This window comes from Hemicordylus capensis, chromosome 5, assembly GCF_027244095.1.
Source record: "Hemicordylus capensis ecotype Gifberg chromosome 5, rHemCap1.1.pri, whole genome shotgun sequence".
Classification (NCBI taxonomy): Eukaryota; Metazoa; Chordata; class Lepidosauria; order Squamata; family Cordylidae; genus Hemicordylus; species Hemicordylus capensis.
Genome location: NC_069661.1, coordinates 173,333,345 through 173,352,255, shown reverse-complemented (window position 1 = coordinate 173,352,255; position 18,911 = coordinate 173,333,345). Strand labels below are relative to the sequence as shown.

The 18,911-nt window shown below is 42.4% G+C and overlaps 1 long non-coding RNA gene across 5 annotated transcripts in view; it reads left to right on the top strand.

The window, feature by feature from the left end:
* The first annotated feature begins 2,553 nt into the window (after nt 1-2,553).
* LOC128328576 (uncharacterized) overlaps nt 2,554-18,911 on the top strand; it is a 111,077-nt gene continuing 94,719 nt past the window's right edge. For 4 of the 5 annotated variants that reach the window (XR_008309302.1, XR_008309304.1, XR_008309303.1 and 1 more), the window contains exon 1: nt 2,554-2,659. This is a non-coding gene — a long non-coding RNA (uncharacterized LOC128328576). Of the gene's footprint in view, nt 2,660-13,805; nt 13,909-18,911 lie in introns of all 5 variants that reach the window. The other variant, XR_008309299.1, reaches the window with a different exon arrangement.

Below are 18,911 nucleotides of genomic sequence, written 5' to 3'. Positions count from 1 at the left end.
GGCCGCACTCAGCCCTAACTGCTAGCTGCCCCCTGAGCACAGTTGTGCTTGGCAACTCAGCGTGGGCTAGCAGCAGCGCGGTGCAGCCCAGCTGTCCACCTGGGACAAAGAAGAGGTGGTTTGGGGGGGCCCAGGCACCTGGAGGGGACCAGACTTCAATCCCGAATTCTGGGGGTAGTGGTGCCCCTGGGAGAAGCCCAGGTTCCCCCCAATATTTTTTTTAAGATATTAGAAAAAATGCAGGTCCATTCCAAATACTTCCCTGTTTAAAGGTTTTCTCTGCAACCAGTTTCCATTCATGTGCATTCACACCTGTGCTCCTTTCTCCAAACCTACCTTCCAGCAGTGAGTGGAGTATGCCAGATACCCAGGGGGTTCCTGTCCCCAAGTATAAGAAGCCATAAGCCATGGGAAACAACAATTCCCAAGGAGCTTTGCACTGGGAACTTCTTGTTGGTAAGGCTTTTCTGCATAATGAGGGCCTGACGAACGGCCTTCCTTGTTGCACTCCATCTTGCTGTTAGATAAATTTGAGGGAAAGGGCAGTCACAGCTTGGAATGGCCTGAATTTATTTATATCAACCTAGTCAAATTTAAAGGGGTTTTGGCTCAGATTATTAAAAAAAATATCATTCTCTCTGATCTGGAGTGTTTTCGGTTTTTCCAATGCTCCTCCCAGTTCCAACATTAGGAATAGGAAGCTGCCTTAGTCTGACCATTGGTCCATCTAGCTCAGCAGCATCTCTCTGGGGTTTCAGACAGCGATCTTTCCCAATCCTGCCAGAGACGGAACTCAGGATATTCTACATGCAACTTATATGCTCTTCCACTGAGCTAAAGTCCAATCTCCAGACATTCAGCAACATCACTGTGTTATTATGGTAGCCAGAAGTCTTTATTTGGGAGCAAGTCAGCAGAACAATCTTTTTCCTCTCTCTCTTTCTCTCTCTCTTTTGTTTTGAACAAAAAAGTGATCAAATGTGATTCATATGCAGGGGGGGGGGGGGCGGGGGGGAGATAGTTCCCTGTCCCAAAATGTCTCACAACCTAAAGAGAAACATAAGGTCAACACCAGCGACAAACACTGGAGAGATGCTGTGCTGGGGTTGGATAGGGACAGTTGCTCTCCCCCTGCTAAATATAAGAGAATAATCATTTCTAAAAGTGCCTCTTTGTTCAGTTAGCAGGAGGTTGATTCGGTCAGGCTCTTTGCCCTATTGCCTTCCTCCTGCCACAATACTGCCTATGCTGGTCCTGCAGGATGGATCTAATAGGAATAGTGGCCCACAGGTTGCACAGCCACCAGTTAGATGGGTATAATGTGTACCAGTATCCATATACTACAGTATTTTGGCCTATCTTCCTATTTGAAGCTCTTAAATTTATTCCAGTTTACAGTATCCCACCGGTACGTAGTAGCAGCCATTCTATAGGGACATAATTTTGATAGCTCATATGATCGGGTGCCAAGTGCTGGCAGTGACCATTCCTGTCCCTCTCCTGTATGTTGCACTTGTGTTACAGCTGTCATATGTCACACTCATGCAGCCATACCAATGGATGCTGCAACCCCCATGCAGGGGGTCAAGGTTGGCTCCCAGTACAGGAGCAGGATAGTGAGCCACTCAGTGTGTTTCTGTGTAGAAGAGTGCAGGGTCAGGGTATTGAGTGAGGTAAGCATCACAAAGAATTTTGTTCTGATGTATTCAGGCTTATGTGTGGATAACAGTAGTACCCACACTCAAATTATATAGTATTATTTTGCATCTTGGCTGGATAAAGGATGCTCTACTAGTGTATTAGTAGTATTGATTCTCTCCCAGAAAATCATGTTTATTTCAATACTATGGATTTTTGTTATGGTGATAGATTTTCTCATCTGCAGCTGCTGTTGTTTGCATAGTAATTGCTATCACTGATTCCTCTTTTTCTGAGGAATACCTTTGAGGTTTTCTGTTGATGATGTGAACTTCTGGAGTGCCTCCTTTCATAGAAAGTCATGATAGTATTTTATATATGGGTGTTTTTTAAGTAATTAGTTGAAGGTTCTCATCAATGGAATTAGCTATTTTCTGTCATTTTCTGTCCCAAGTCATAGCAAGATATCAGATGATCAGTTGTTTTGCTTTGCATACATACACTTTACCTTAGCAATGCTTGGGTGTTGAAGGACATGTTATTCACATAGGAATTTTAAACCTTATTGGTAGTTGTGTCAAACAAATCTGAATATTACTCATTTTTTCACCTCTGTAGGAAGGCTTGTACAAAGTGTCCAACAAGCAGTGTGTTTGATGACTATGTAGATACCAAGGCAGAGACACAGAGGCTGTTCTCACACGCAGGCAAAACCGGGCTAGAGAAGCCCCGCCCAGTTTATCCTTCACATGAGAACTGCCGGTAGCTGCTCGGCTCCCAGTGGCAGTGCGGCGGCAAACCCGTAAGGCAGCTCCAGCTGTTAGCCCAGACAGGGTTAAGGGTGCAAACATGCCTTCAGCCCAGGCTAACTGATCATGTGACAGGACCATGCAATTCCTCTTGTGTGGTGCATTATGGGAGTTCCCTGGGGCCCAGCTCCCCAACCTCCCTGCTGCGAGCAGAAGCCAGCAATTGTCTGGGCGGACACCCAGCAACAAGGAGAGGATCGTCTGTGGGGGAGGTAAGCTTTTCGAGGCTAACTCCCCATGTCCCTTCAAGCCCTTATCACAGATTGTGAAAAAGGGCTCACAGTGGAGATAGAAAAGGCTGTCTCATCAGCTTTTGGGCCCCATGACTCATTCATAATTGTAATTGTGACCTTTTAAAATGCTATAGGTTCAAAGGTGCAATTCCTCATGTAGAAGGCATCTTCTGCTCACAGAAGGGTTGTTTTTTCACATCTCATGCTATAACATCGCAACTCTATCCAAAGCTTTTCTTCCATTTGTGTGAACTTTAGCACAAGCAAAAGCCTGAGGACTACTATAGGTTCTACTGACTCTAGCACTGTGTGAACTCCTGTGCAAGTGTTTGCAGAACAGTACTAATGGCTGTTTGCTTTCCAGTCACGATTTCTTTGAATCTAAATCTATGTGTTGATTTATGACCCTCATTTGGAGTTTTGTGCAAGCAGTCCATTTCAATTTTTCAACCACTTTAGCCCATCATCATAATACTTACATATATATTTTCCAGATTCTAGATTGGTTTCTGTGTTGGTACCTTCAGTTGTTATATATGTACTATGTATATATAGTACATATATAACAATTTGTAAGGTACTTTTAATGTGAAAAAATGTAATGTAAAGTGTGCTGTCGAGTCGGTGTCGACTCCTGGTGACCACAGAGCCCTGTGGTTGTCGTTGGTGGAATACAGGAGCGGTTTATCATTGCCATCTCCCGCACAGGATGAGATTATGCCTTTCAGCATCTTCCTATATTGCAGCCGCCCAATATAGGTGTTTCCCATAGTCTGGGAAACATATCAGCGGGGATTCGAACTGGCAAACTCTTGCTCCCTAGGCAAGTCATTTCCCACTAAGTCATTATAATGAAAGGCTTCATTATATTTATTCTCATAATAACCCTGTGGGGTAGGGTACCAGTGCTTTTCATTTTGCAGATAGTGAACTTAGGTGAGTCTTAGAACACGCAATGAGTCCATGGTTGCTGTTATATATTCAGCTCACTAGGTCAAAGTCCAGCATCTAGTCTGCTGGAGTTTCCCAGTATTTTGGTAAGACTAATCCAAGGCACATGTCTTGTCAATCAGTTGGCAAAAGTTGCTAGCCCGAAAGGAGTTTTTGATAGCCTGCCTGCCATACACACGTACATTATTAAATATTCCCCTAAATGGGAAATAAATAAATCCCACTTTTGTAAAGCTTTTGTGCTGGGAAACAATCTTACTACAGACAACCAGGCATGTGACTATTGACACCCCTGATTTAGTGGCAGGCACCATCATTTTAGAGATGTTATGAGCCTCCCCACTCCCACTACAAGCTTTGCGTGTTCATTTTTTGATGTAAGCAAAAATTGCATCCTCCCAAGTATACCTGTAACTGCAATATAAATCATGGGTTTAATATGTTTTCTAAAGTGTAGTAAGATTTAAATCTAGACTGTCATTTTTATTTTACCGCTCTTGGTGCTTGAGGCATTTCTAGCAAACGAAGAGTTCTACACATGCATAGACAAGATGTACTGTGTCTGTGGAGATATGATTTAGAATAAAGAGAACATCATTTTTAACCCACAACAATAAACAGAGGTTTGGCTGTGAATTAATAGAACCTATATTTAATAAAATCTCATCTTTTATTTTGTTCACAAAGCTTTCTATCTTTTCTGTCAATTGCTCAACTCTGCTGCCAGAGTGTATAAATGTGATGCTTTCTTAGAAACCATCTGATCAAAGTGCATCCTTTTTACTCACCCTTCAAAATCCATAAATATTGTTTTTGAGGCTTTAAAAAAAAATCAAAGCGTACATTCTAAGTCGGTTGTCATTTTAACTTTTTTAAAAAACTATTATACAAAATGATACAGATGTGTAAACCAGGAATAAAGTCTCATTTTAAGTGAGAAGTGTGTCGCTTATTCCTAGAATCTAGTATGTCTTGGGTATAACAAAAGGCATCTTTTGTTCTTTCATTAATTAGCTCATTATGTGGTAGGTACATAATTCTTTCAAAAGAAGCAAACATATTTCAAATATTACAAAAGTAGTTATTCAATTGGTGCCAAAAACACCCTCTCCCCCAAACTAACCCATGTTTTAAGGTTTGGACTTTCAGTGAAAAATATATTTGGTGGCAGAAATAATTTTAAGCTTGAGGAACCAATGCCTGTACAATGTTTTCATTCTGTATAGAAGAAGAGGCCACCTATTGTTTGTAAACAAAAAGGAAATACTTCACTGTGGCACTTCAATCTGTTACCTTAACAATCAGTGAAGTCATGCAGTTAATCATAGCGTCCCCACCCCCCACCCCGCGCTTAAAAAAAGAGGATTTCAGCTTGAAGGTCAGCTCCCGTATTTCCATGCCGTTCTAAAACACTTACTCGCCAAGAACAACTAATCCTGACTGCTAGTGTTGTGTTTTAATTCCAGTATGGGCTCGTTCTGAGCTCAAAGACACAAGTTTCCCACTGAGATCTGCTGCCAAGGATGGCTGCTTTCCAAGGAAATGCACAACCATTTAAAACTAAATGTTCTGGGGTGGAAGAATGTGTGCACTCTAGACGTGGTTTGCTTGCGATGTATTTAGCAATACATAATCTTCCATATATTTAATTTAAGCATGCTATGAAGTCTTAAAATAATGGGGAAAGGAAAAATACCTTCAAGCTAGCTTGACAAGCTTAGAAGTTTAATCCTTTTTAGCACTAGTGACTCGCTCTTTGGAGAACTGTGATTCAGATCAGTGCTCCTCTCAAAGCTAGGACTCTAGGAATCAAGACTTTACAAGGCAGAATGCTGCCAGGCAGATTCCAAGTTAGGTTGCTTAGTCGAAAGGTTTTTCATGATTAAATTAGATTTCCCCAGGGAGAGACCATAGTTGTACACTCCAAGGAGTCTTTAGGTCACTGTATTTATCTATGTGTCCAACAGGCTGGTGAGCTGGCTATTTTGGAAGCTCAATGAATAGGAGTTTTGCTGTTGGGTTTATTTCGCCATGTCGCCGAAACATCTCTGATGGTGATGCAAAGTCAGTAATATGTTCCATTCATTATGAAGAGCACCTGAGGAAAGAGAGTTCAAAGACAAACAGCCATTTAAAAGCGTGTCAGTGGCACTTTATTCTACTTTGTCAAACGGGGGTTGTGGCAGTAAAGGAACTGCCTCTGTGAAACCTACTTGGATTTAGTAAGGGAGGTGGGGCGGATTATCATTCTTACAAATAAAATGTTAGTGTGAAAACTTTGGATCACAAACCTGTAATATGGACATTGTTAAAAGATTACACTTTATGCATGAATAAAATTCAACATAGCGGAATTGGGATTTCGAGATTGATTTTCCCAGATAGCTGCTCTTCAGTGGTAAAAGGGGCACTATTTGACACACAAAAAGACACCTGGTATTTTCTTTTAAACATTTGTTACTGTTTTTCTTAAGATTAATTTCCATACAACCCTAAAAAGGAAGCACCCTCTGCTGGCTCCTGAGAGATATTACTTACTCCTTGCCAAATAAAATAAAATAAAATAAAATAAAAATTGAACCTGCAAACTATAATTTAGCTAAATTGCTCCTAGGCCACAATCCAACAGAGTTAGGATTTCAATGGACTGAAGTATGTGGATCTCTGTGCTGGATTGTGATCCTGAGATTTAGTTTAACACAAGTGAGATGAGTTTTTCTAATCTTCCTGACTTCTCCTTCTGGCTAACTGAGCAAACGTTACTCTGTGTGTACATACTTTTAATATACATATCTTTAAATTAAAGATTATGATGAGATCCAGTGAGTGACACCAGAAAAGTGGCTGTGTTCATTTGTAATAGCAAGAAAACCAAAATTGCTGTAGTTCTTTAAAAACAACTACTGATTTATTGTGGCCATTAAAGTTCAGTGATTTATTATAGCCCTGGCTTTCAAAATTCTGTCAGATAAAATCAAGCAACCCACTGTTGGATACTTTGTTTGTCTTCTGATTTGGAGATTAATTCTAATGTGGGAAATGTACCATAATGTACAAGCCAACATATAAGTGTCTGTTTTGCTGTGGGAAGTTGCATCAGTGTTTGAATACTTTTTCAGTAAAACAGGCACATGGCAATTCACATATGACATTTTGTTATTATTTAAAATATTTATATTGTTTTTCAACAAAAAAAGTTCTCAAAGCAGATTACATAGCAAAATGTACAAGGAAATGGTTTCCAGATATTGATGTCTCTCTTTGAATAAGTAAGTGGTAGTGTCCCATTTATATACCTACTCATGTATATAGCCAATGGCTACAAACAAAATTGTCCAGGATTTTTAAATTTTATGGCAGCCACACTTCCAAGTTCATAAGTAGAATTCACACTTTTAATAGGATGCACTGGTTATCCATTCACTCCATGACAAAAAGGGGAAAAAATCAAAACACAGTTTTAATTGATTATGTGATGTGTTTTCTATTAAATCTGTTCTTGCAGTAGGAAGCATGAATTGTCCCCTTTGCTAGGCAGGGTCTGCCCTGGTTTGCATTTGAATGAGAGACTATATGTGTGAGCACTATTAAATATTCCCCTTATGGGAATGGGGCCACTCTGGGAAGTACATCTGAGGTCCCAAATTCCCACCCTGGCATCTTCAAGATAGGGCATTCCTGCCTGCAGCCTTGGGGAAACCACTGCTAGTCCGTGTAGACAATACTGTGCTAGACTGATCAATAGTCTAACTCAGTAGAAGGCAGCTTCCTATGCTCCTAACATAGATTAATAAAACTTCTGGAAATGTCCAAGTGCATTCACATTTTTAGCAAGACCATTTTGGAAATGTATTTTCTCTATACATCTAGTTGATGAAGATATTTCGTACAACAGTAATCTTGATTTTGCAATGTTCTTTTAACTTGGCACATAAAAATAATACTTTATTTAAGTGAGGGCTAGTGTTTTTTCATATCACTTTTGCCCTGAGCTGTTTCCTTCCAAACTTTCACAGAACAAATAATATTCATGTCAGAGTTCATTTGAAAGAAAATAAAAAAACAACAAAATCAGATCATTTTTAGAAGCAGGAAATTCTTACCCACTCTAGCCAATCTTGAATAGGGATGTGCACAAACAAAAACATGTGGTTCGGTTTGAATTTGAACCAACATGAACTGAACTGCATCACGCCAAACTGGTCCGATCAAATTAACTGGCCAGTCCAGTCTGTCCAATCAGGTTCAGCGGTTTGGGTGGCAATACTTGTCAAGGGGAATCTGGTGAGGATTCCCCCTTTACAAGTATAGGAGTGGGGGACCCCTGGCTTTGTGAAGGGGTGGCAGTGGGGGGCAGTGAGAGAGACAGTTAAAAGGCCCTCTTGCTACCAAGCTTTCTGCCCATGCTGCTGCTCACCCCCGGCACAGCCCACAACAAAAGCATCCACACTCCTGCCTCTTGTATCAAGCTACCCACTTGGTGGCAGCTTGGTTCTGGCATCCACACGTGCGCGGACCCTATTTGAATCAACATGCAAATAGTGTTCGCGCATGCACAGAGGCTAGAACTAAGCTGTCACCAAGTGGACGGCTTGGTAGAAGAGGCAGGATTTCATGCGCTTAAATTATGGGCTGTCCTGGGGGGCGGCGGTGTGAGCGGCACCATGAGCGGTGGTGTAGGCAGCAAACTTGGTGGTAAGAGAACCTTTCAACGACCTTTGTTGCCACACACACACACACACACACCCCGCCGCTGCTGCATGTTTGGCACGGAACTGGCCTGCCAGAACCAGATCTGGTTTCGTTCTGGTACTGGGAGACCGATACTCCCCCAGTTTGGTCTGTGACTGAACCTTCAAACCAGCCTGGTTTTTGACTAATCGATTCTGTGCCAGATTTTTCATGCACACCCCTAATCTTGAGAGTGAGCTAGATATTTGAAAAACAGAGTTTAGAGAAAATTCTGTCTCAGGAAAAGATGTTTCAAAACTATAGTTGGTTGTTGATATGTGCTCTTCAGAGATGGATTTGTATGGTAGGTAGCATTTAGCTAGCTCTCACTATGCTGTTAAACCTGGCTCTGAGCAGTACCACTTCAGATTTGGGCCTCAAATGGTTGAATACCCTCTGCCCCCACCCCACACTCACATACAGAGCTACCCTCCATATAGAGAATCAGCATGTCAGGGAGTCATGCTAGAGTAGGCTAGAGCCTTAAAAAAAATAAAAAATAGAGCAACCACTTTTAAAAGCAGCCACTCTCATCTGCCCTCTGAATGGTACAGTTCAGACACTGACCACATTCACACATAGTGTAAAACTGCAGTTAAATGAGGCAGAGTTTGGGATTTGTGAACAAATGCATGCAACCGCTGTTTCGCAGCAAAGGCTACCTTTGGTTTCCCTGGCCAAACCCCAATTTGAACCTTCAGTTTGAAGTGAGTTTTGCTGCTCCAACCTGAGGTTTTGTGGCGGGAACATAACATCTGAACGTGGACACAGTTTGCCTGAGATTTTCACCTCAGTGAAAATTAGACCAGATTGAATGAGAATGTTATCAAGACCAGACACTTGTGTTGCTGAATCAGGATTGTTATCCTTGATCAAGTACCCTTGCTTATTCATGAAGGGATTCTGAAGGTGTAGTACTGACATTTTGTTGTTCATAGTCTCAGACTGTGGTTTGCATGGATTCCCCCCCCCCACCTGCCCCAATGGTGTTCCTCTACATACAAAATAATGTACCTGCTGCTGCTGAAGTGATTTTTTCGTCCCGGGGTTTCTTTTCTTCACTTTTAACTTGCTTCATCCTCTGATTAAACTCTGTGAGCATGTAAATAAATGAGAGAGTTAATGAATTGGCTCAGGAAAGCTGATCATATAAGTAACTCCTATGTGTGCTCTTTGAGGTTGAATATTTGTAATAGAAACCATCCTGGAGCTTCTCTCTGGACTCAGAGACCAAGTGTGAATTCAGAAGACTGAGAAATGTACAATTGTAACATATCTGTTTACATGATCCAGGCCTTGGGGAACTGATTCAAATGGTTTCATTTTTCTAGTGCCTTATTAACTAGGAATTAATTGTAAGCACGTTAGATGCCAGTTAAAAATCAAATCCAAAAATAAGCAAACGAGAGTGAGGTTTGGTGATGCATCTTCTGGCCCTTATGACCTTTGCATTTAGGAATAATTTAGAATTATATAGCTAGCCTTATTGGATTTCATAGAAATTACTGATTGGAAAGTTGTATTTAGGTCATGTTGGCCACTTTCATACCACCAGCTTTTTCTGAGTCATTTTGAGCTTATGCATATGCATTACATTTAGAGAATATTAAAAAGGCAGATCTAGGCTGACTTTTTGAATGCATATGACTCACTGTGCTGGTTCCAAAGATGGCTGTTGTTACCTGTTGAACAGATTAGGTTTTCTGGCAATCCTTTTGAGTTTGTTATAGTCATAATGTTTGTGACTCTTGGTTTTTCTCCTCTGAAAGAGAGTCAGTTGTTTTTTAAAAAGCCAACTGAGATTCATTGTTGCTTTCTTTTTGTTTACTTTAAAAACCAATAGACCATAAGCTCCTTCCTATTTAACAGTGCACAAGGGATTCCATGAAGTTAAAAGTCACAGTAGGGCCACATTGAAGTGGCTAACTATGTTGCTTCTCTGTTTAGTCATTTTTCTCCCCTGTGCAACAGTATATGTGGGCAGGCTGGGGGTCAGGGAAAGAGTCACTCTAAGCAGTACATTTCCCTCAGCAAGTGCAGCTGAGCTGTGAGAAAAGTCTGTGGAGGGTTACCATTGCCTGAGGCAGTATTAATTCAAGATTCATATTCTGTGGCTCCCTTATGCAGAGTCACAGTACAACAAGGGGATTGCAGAGAAGAACCGTATGTTCTTAAGCAACTATGATATCCAGGAGTTCATGTTATTTCTCCAGCAAAGTTGGGGAAAATGAAAGGTGGTTTCATGCTTAAAGCTACAGTGTGGGTCAGAGTGGCACATTCTGCAACTTGGCAACAAAGTGCCAGTGAAGTGTGCTCAACTTGGCACCAAAGTACGTAGCTGCCTCTCCCCCACTCTGAGCATACATTGTTGTATTCATTTCCTTCAATAACTAAGGACATATATTATCATGTGGCACTTAGAGTCAATGCTACTGATTTGAAGTGACTGAGATAACACGCTCAGGAGAACCGTGTGTGAAGAGTTCCTCCAGCACTTCAGTGTCAGGTTGCATCGCAGACTATCTTGACCTGATTTGGAGGTTTGTATTTAAAAAACAGTGGGCAGCATCCAGATTAACGCTGCCCTTGTGCTAGAACGTTTCATGTGTACAACAATTTTTGCCAGGCCCCCTTCCCTCTGTTGCCTCCCCCCCCCAGTGTATGGCCCTGAGGCAGTGGCGGCTGGTGGTTCCTGGGATGGGGTGGGGCACTAGGCAGGGCAGGTGATGGGTAGAGCCACAGCTAGTGAGAGGTGGAGCCAACTGTGGGTGGTGCAGGAGGCAAAGCCAATTGTGGGCAGCTGCGGAGGCGGAGCTAGGACTATGCAGGCGCCTTAGCGATAACTGGCAAAGTGTAGATTGTAGCTAACACAAGTGGGATCAAAATACAAGCGCACACACACACACACACACACACACACACACACAATGATTCAAATCTCAATTGCTTATCAGCAGAGATACAGAGAAATATGGAACACACCTGTTGCTTTCTATTGCTTAACAGGACTAAGGTCATGTGATACATATCTAACATGGCAGCATCAACTCAGAAGCACACCCCCAGGAAAGGAACTGTAGAAGTCACAAGTAAAGGACAGATCAATTACAAAAGGCTGCTTCCATGGAGAGTAAATGCATTCTGAAGTCACCAGGGCAACTCTGCCTGCCTGATTGTTTAAAAAATGAATATTACAAATAACAAATAACAACAACAACAACAACAACAAGAAATAACTCTAAGCCATAGTGGTACAGTGGTTAGTGTGCTGGACTAGATGGGAAAATCCAAGTTGAAATCCCCATTCAGCCATGAAACTCACTGAGCCGGGTCTCACGATCAGTGAGACCCGTTTTGTGAAGCTAAGTGGGGAGGGCGGGCTAAGCCCACTCTCCTGCAGACGATCAGGGTGGGAGCCCTGGGTGGCCGAATCGGCTGCCCACACGATTGTCGGCTCGGTGACGGAGCCGGCGGGGGCTGGGGAGTTCGTGGGTAAAAGTAAATAAATCTACATAAGCCACAGATAAAGCAAAGACCAGCTACAAAAGTGGGGAACAAATGCATTCTGAATTTACAAGGGAAGCTCTGCCTGCCTATTTAAAAAAATGCGTACACAAATAATAGAAACACCACAGGTTTTTTTGATAATGCTTGCTGAAGCTATGAAACATCTCCTGTAACTTAGAGAACACGATGGGAAGCAAAGATGCTCTCTCTACTCCATGCTTGCTGAACAGCTGAGTGGCACTCTCTGCCCACCTTGGGCGCCCATCTAGCTGTCCATCCTAGCAAATTACAATTTTTTTTGAAAAAATAGAGATCACTTCCTTAGCCCTTACCCAATGAATAATAACGCCCAGTGGACATATTTACAGATACTGGTCATAATCCGTAGAAAAACCTGGTTAGCTCTCTGCATGCAAATGGATTTTTGAAATTATTTTCCCTTCAACAGAATCCATTTCTGGATTCCATTTCACACCCACATGGGAAGCTACTCCTGCAATTATTTGAAAAGCAGTTTAGATTCAGAAGTCCATGCATATGTCCTAAAATACATTTCTGGCTTCTTATGCCAGTTTCTAATCTAATTAGTCCAGTCTTACAGTTTGCTGTTTCTTCCAATGTTTGTTGCTTCCAATGTCATTTTGGGAATGGGCCAGAATGCTTTGCATACAGAGCAGATCACAGAGCAAGGGAGGGAACGCAAAAGTTGCAGTTCTCCTATCCAAACAAAGAAGTCAGCTAAAGCTCAAACTTACCCAACAACCAGCCAGCTAGAAATGTACAAATCGATTCGAGTAAAATAGATTTGAACTCAAACTGGGTTAATTTGAGTGATTCAAACTCGAATCAAATCACTCTTAAAATAAAGGGCCTAATTCAAGTTTGAATCAAAGCAGCCACAATTCGAGCTCAAATTGATTCAAGTTATTTGAGTGGTGTGTAGCAATCAGCAAAAATGGCACTCACCACATGAATAACTCAAATTGATTTGAGTGATTCAAGTGGCTAGGCTATTTTGGAGGGCCGTTTTGCCTTTGCTTGTTGGTTTACTGGAACTGGCTTCCAAATGGCTTGAGATTTCCTTGGTTGGCTTGTTATCATTCACATCAAGTGTCCTTAGGTGCAACTGTGCCCCCATTGACTGGAGGGAGGGAGCATGGAGAACAAGTCTAAAGGAGGGATTTTCAAAATGTAAGGGGCTGATAATGTAGGCAGAGAGCCATTTGTGCTGCAGGAGAGAAGGATCATCAGAGAGAGACTGCAGCAGAAACAGCAGCAGCACTGAGAGCAGAGACTGCTGGTGGTGGTCTGGGCCTGCCTGCCTGGCCCAGTGAGTGAAGAGAGAGACACAGAGAGTGCCTGCTTATCTGCCCCTCTTATTTTTTTTAAATTTTACTTTAATTTGCAGTGCCAACAGCTGCTTTTATTTCCTTTTTCTGTTTTTTAAATGTACCAGCAGCCCCCAGTGGCTTTAACTGGTTGCTGCTTGGATTTTTAAAATTTTGAATTTCTTATTACTGCTTGTAGCCAGCCCTCAGTGGCTTTAATAACTGGGTGCTGTACTGATTTTCCCCACCTGCCGAATTTTTTCAAAATTGTGCCAGCAGCCCCCAGTGGCTTTAACTAGGTGCTGCTTGAATTATTATTATTATTATTTTTAAAAAAATCTTACTATTGCTTGTAGCCAGCCCCCAGGACTTTAATAACTGGGTTGCTGTGCTCCCCCCGCCCCCCGCCTTCTGCAGCCCCAAGCTGTAGCTTTGTTGCTGCTGCCTGTGTGCCTGGTGGATTCATTTTTTGGTTTTTGTAGGCTGGTGTGTTCTGTCTGTGCCCAGCCTGTCAGGCTCTCTCTGTCCTGCCCCCCCTCTTGTTTTCTTTTCTTTTTATTGTTTGGGCGAGTGGATGCTTGACTGGTGCCCACCTGCCCTCTCCCCAGCTGTCAAGTCCGGTGTGTGCTCAGCCCAAGAGTGCTTCCAAGAACAACACCTGGCAGACTCCAGCTAGAGATGCCAGAAGCCTCTAGCAGAAGATGCCAGAAGGTAAGACACCCCCTGCTTTGGTCAAGTTATACAAGAGTTCTTTAAATAGGGTCTAGTTTGGAGAAGGGAGGGATTAGGTACTAGGAAGTCGAAAGGACAGGAGGGGTGGATTTGAGTTAGAGAGGCCACAGTAATTCCCTGCCCTTTGCCTTCCTTTTCCTTAGACTTGCCCCATTGTTGCTCACTCCCCGGCAAGAAGGCCCCACTCCCCATCCCCAATAAAGCCTGTTTCTTTAATTGGGGGAGATTTGATTTTTCTAGCTTCTGTGTATGCACCACAGTGCTATAGATGGTGCTGTGTGTGTGTGTCACACAGAGCATACATAGATCACTCCAGGGCAAGCACCCACTTAAAGCTACTTCTCCTCTCCTCCCACTTTCAGGGTTTAATTTTTTTTTAAACCCACGCTGAGGTTAAACCCACACTGAAGGTGCAAAGCAGAGACAGTAGCAGAGTGGCAGGCAGAGGGAGCGGTGATGCTTTGGTCATGGTGGGTGATGGTGAGAGGGCCTATTCCCCGAGACTACCCCACTGATATTGTGCACAGGCTCTCCTTTCTGGAGGATCTGCAGCAAAGCTGCATGGCCTGTGGGAGCTGAGATAGAATGGCAGGTGGGGGGAGTCCTCTGTCAGGGAAGAAACTCTTCCCATGACAGTGGAGGAGAAGATGTCGTTGGCTGCTAGCTCAGCCAACTCACTCTCTCCATCCTCCTCACTCCCCATTGGCAGTGCGACTCCCCTAGCTGAGACTGAGGAGGAGCAGGAAGTACTTCCACTTCCTCAACTTTCTCACCCCAGATGGAAGGTGGTGGCTCCAGAACAAACCAGCAGCCCCAGTACCACCCCCACCAAAATGGTTGAATGCCTGTCAAGGACAGTCATGTTTTGTTATGGTATATCCCCTGCACATGGAATCTAGCATTACATCAAGAATTGTGGATTCTTCGTGCTTGGAATGGTTGCCAAAAGGATTGTAGTACAGCACTGGAAGGGTAGATTTACTTCTGTACTGCAACTTTGGATAACTAACTGACATGTGTCCCTTGTCAGCATTTTTTTTAATTGTTAAGTTTATATACTGCCTTTCATTAAAAACAGCCCCAAAGCGGTTTAAAAACCATTAAAAACAATCCCAGCATTTGAACTGGTTTACCCTCAAATGAAAGTTAATAAAGAATAATATTCAACTACTTGGTCGTATTTTAATGAACTGTTTATGCTTTGAGGGAAAAAAGATATATATCATTAGAAGAAGGTGTTTGTTTGTTTGTCCCCCCACCTCGCATTCCCTTTCTTTTTTCCTAGGTAGGTTGTACCATATTGTGTTAAAGTTATATTTAAAGGATCTTCTTTCTTTCTTTTTCTTCTCTTCAGTTTTTAAAAAATAGTTATTCTTGCATATATAATTGTCATCCTTGATTATGTGATACAATAAAAAGAAACAGAAAGAAAAAGAAAAAAATAAATCAAACCCCCCCCCCAAACAGTCCCAGACAGAAAGCAGCCTGGTTTGGGACCACTTTGAGCTCTGCCATGGTGACCCCCCACCACACTGCCTGTTTCTACTCCAGGACACAGGTCAGCAGGGTTTTAAAATGTTGAGGAATGCTGCACACCTGCAATGTGGTCACACCTACAATGGCTGCATCCAGGGGTCCATGCCACTGCTGGCAACAATAGTCCTAGTTTGTCCTTGGTTAGCGGCAAGGCAGCTGCTCCTTCTCTTTAGCAGGGGATGTGTCCTGTGCAGTGTGTGCAGTCAGTGGGCAAACAATCTGGTTGCCCAGAGCCTCATTTCATCACCTGGACCATTGGGGAGATTATCGCTTTGGACGATCAGCCATTCCAGGTGATGGAGATTGCTGACTTTCACCACCTGCTCCAACTGCTTGCCCCTGACTACAACATCCTCTTACACACTGCCTTCAGCAGTCTAGTGGTGCCCTCCTTGTACCTAAATTAAATTAAATTTTAATTTAATTTAACTTAACTTAAATATGGCATTTAGGGAGGTTTGTAAGGCACTCCTCGGTCAGCCCACTTTACAAGAACAAAACTGAGCATGCTTATTGGCTGCTACCTTATTAATATTGATATGTTAAAAGATCTGGGGCTTTTCATTTGTTCTGTGAAGTCAATGCTACCATCATCCACTTCACAACTCTTAAAGCAGCAGCAGCAGGCTGCAGGCAAGAGCAGCAGGGAACCACAGAGAGAGGCAGTAGGCATACAAAATGTAAGCAGAGACAACATGGTGACTGAGAAATTTAAGGTGAGCACCGCCCACTTTGCCCATAGATAAGATCCACCCCTGCCCTGAGGGTCCTACAGCCCTTACAGGCATAATTTCAGCAGACACTGGGGACTGCAAAGGGCTGTGAGGATTGTCAAAAATTGTTTCATGTGCAAAATATTTTAATGCAAGGGCAGCATTAGGGCAGCATTAGTCTGGATGCTTCCCAGTGACTTGAGCAACATCATTTAGTGAGCCAAAATTGGTTCACAGGAAGTCCTGAATTATCTTAACCTGTTTCAAAAAAACCTTTTTTCCAATGATACAATTTTATTGTGAAAGGGGGATTTGTATCATACAGAAGGCAGAAAGAATACAGAAAAATTCATTGCACTAAGAACAAATCAAATCAAACTTTTCTGTTATATTCTTACAGTGCTATTACTTGTGAAAGGCATCTATATAAATATTGATATTCATAGACTGAATAGGTCGCTATGGATTTTCAAACAAAATCCCTGAATACTTCTAGTTTAAGAGCCAAGTAATACATGCATATATTTCCTTGATTACTGAAACATCAAATAACTAGCCACATGATATGTTCAGTGCATATACAATCTGTGTACAGTGCACATACATACAAATCTGTACACATGTGAATCACATTATATCCAATGCATGTACAGTAGTCCACTTCCTGTCTGTATCCTGCATTTGAGGGGGCCTGTACCCAGGTTCACTTTTTAAATGAATGTATATACAAGGTCCATCCATGTGTATATTCAACATTCGTACAATGAGTGTACAGTGTACACAGGAACAGATCTGTATACAGGTACAGTCATTCACGTGTTGTACTGAACACAGGTATAACACAAGTACACTTCCTATTGGAACCATGCATTTGAAGGGCCTATATCCAGGCTCACTTGTAAAATGAATACAGGTACAGTCATTCGCACAAACACATGTATGAGTGTACAGACATCTGTACACATGAGCAGAGGCCAAACTGTACGGATGGAGTTTTCAGATCACCTAAGACAGAATTGCCTCATTCAGACAGTCTTAGGCTGGTGATGCTATTATGACTTTGTTCGATGCAGGAACAGCACAAGCATTTCTAAGCTGGATTCTCCTAAACTGGATTTCTAAACTGGGAATGCTGAATCACACAGAGATCTAATTTGCATATTTCTTTCCCCTTTGAAATATATTTCATGAAACAAATTAGTCCAAAATGAATAAATACCACTGAAAAGAAAGCAATGCTACCAAAAAGAGTGTCCAGAGTCAAGAGGTTGTAGGCTATGTGTACATGAGCAGGAGAGTAAGGAAATAGTTGAAACACAGGTTTCTCTTTCAAGAGGAGTACATGGTTGTGAACTAATATTCATGTGAACATTAGGTCTATGCATTGGGTGCTCCAATTCAGATACATGTGTACTGCACCCCTGTTGCTATGCGGAGGGTGCTCCTGCTGGTGGGATTTTCCACAGAACTGCAGCTCATGGGGATGGGGAGGCAGGAAGGGGCTGCCTGAAGGCATGCACAGTTTCTAGATTTATCTTCCCATCTTCCTAGAGTCCCCTTCATGCCTTCCCTGTGTCGCTGAAGGTCCCAGGCCTAACAGTGCCCCCTTGGCACTGGAAATGGCAGGTCCTGTGTGGAGGTCGCTGTATCAGGATTCCCTGCCTCTGTCTGGTAATGGAGAGAATGGTACACATTCAGAATAAGACATTCTGACACACAGGCCGAGTGACTATTACTAGGGGACAGCCTACTCCAGACATTCTCATGGTTCCTCTGCCCACCACAGAGAGGACTGCAGTGGGAACAATGGAGAGCTCAGGAATTCAACAGATGACTTCCCATAATTCATTAAATGTATTCCCCCATGTGAGGGAAAACTGTGGGATGTCTGATATGTATAGTGTGGGGACAGAGGAGAAGTAAGGTATACTCTCTTGAATAAGCTCTCCAGGGATACTTAGCACTGCTTGATAGTATGCCAACAATTGTGCTAAATTCTGAGATTCAAGATTTGCTGTTTCTACACGGAGGTTTAGTACTGCTGCTGACTGGACAGGTTCATGTGCCGTTGTTGTTCCCTGAAAGCTTAATGTGAGCAAATCCCAGGAAGGATGAGTCAAAGAGCACCAAGGGCCCCCTACATTCTACTGAATAAGACCTTGTTAACATTACTCCTACAATATAAGATTGGATATCATACCCTCCAATGCAGTAAAATAAATCCTATGAACCATTTGTGCAGATAATAAGTGAGGAGCATCTGTTTTTGTTTTTTTTAAAGGAAGTGTTTTGAAAAGTCCCTCGAGAGGTCATGCTTTTTCAGATGTCAGTAGAAGTTGATGTTGCATGTGTGCATGTGTATGCATGTTGTGGGAAAGAAGTGTGCAGAACGTGGAATTTTAACATTTCAAATGCCTCTTAGCAGTTACTAACATCCTGTAACATATGGTCTGTGCTATTAAAGCTGGTCTGCATAGGAATCGGTCTGCTATGAGAACAATTGATTCGGCAACAGCAGTTTTAAGAAGCTGATCGCTCCAAGTATTCTGTTATGTCCCTTGGCTCTTGATCTAATGTAAAAGGAAAGATGTTTATCTGTTATGTACATATATCAGATGATACAATAGAATAAAGTCCTCTCTGTCATTTGTCTTCTATATTAACCTTCCTATCAGGGCCATGTTGCAGAGAGTGTGTGCAGCACTTAAACGGCGTGCCATAATCTTTATTGCT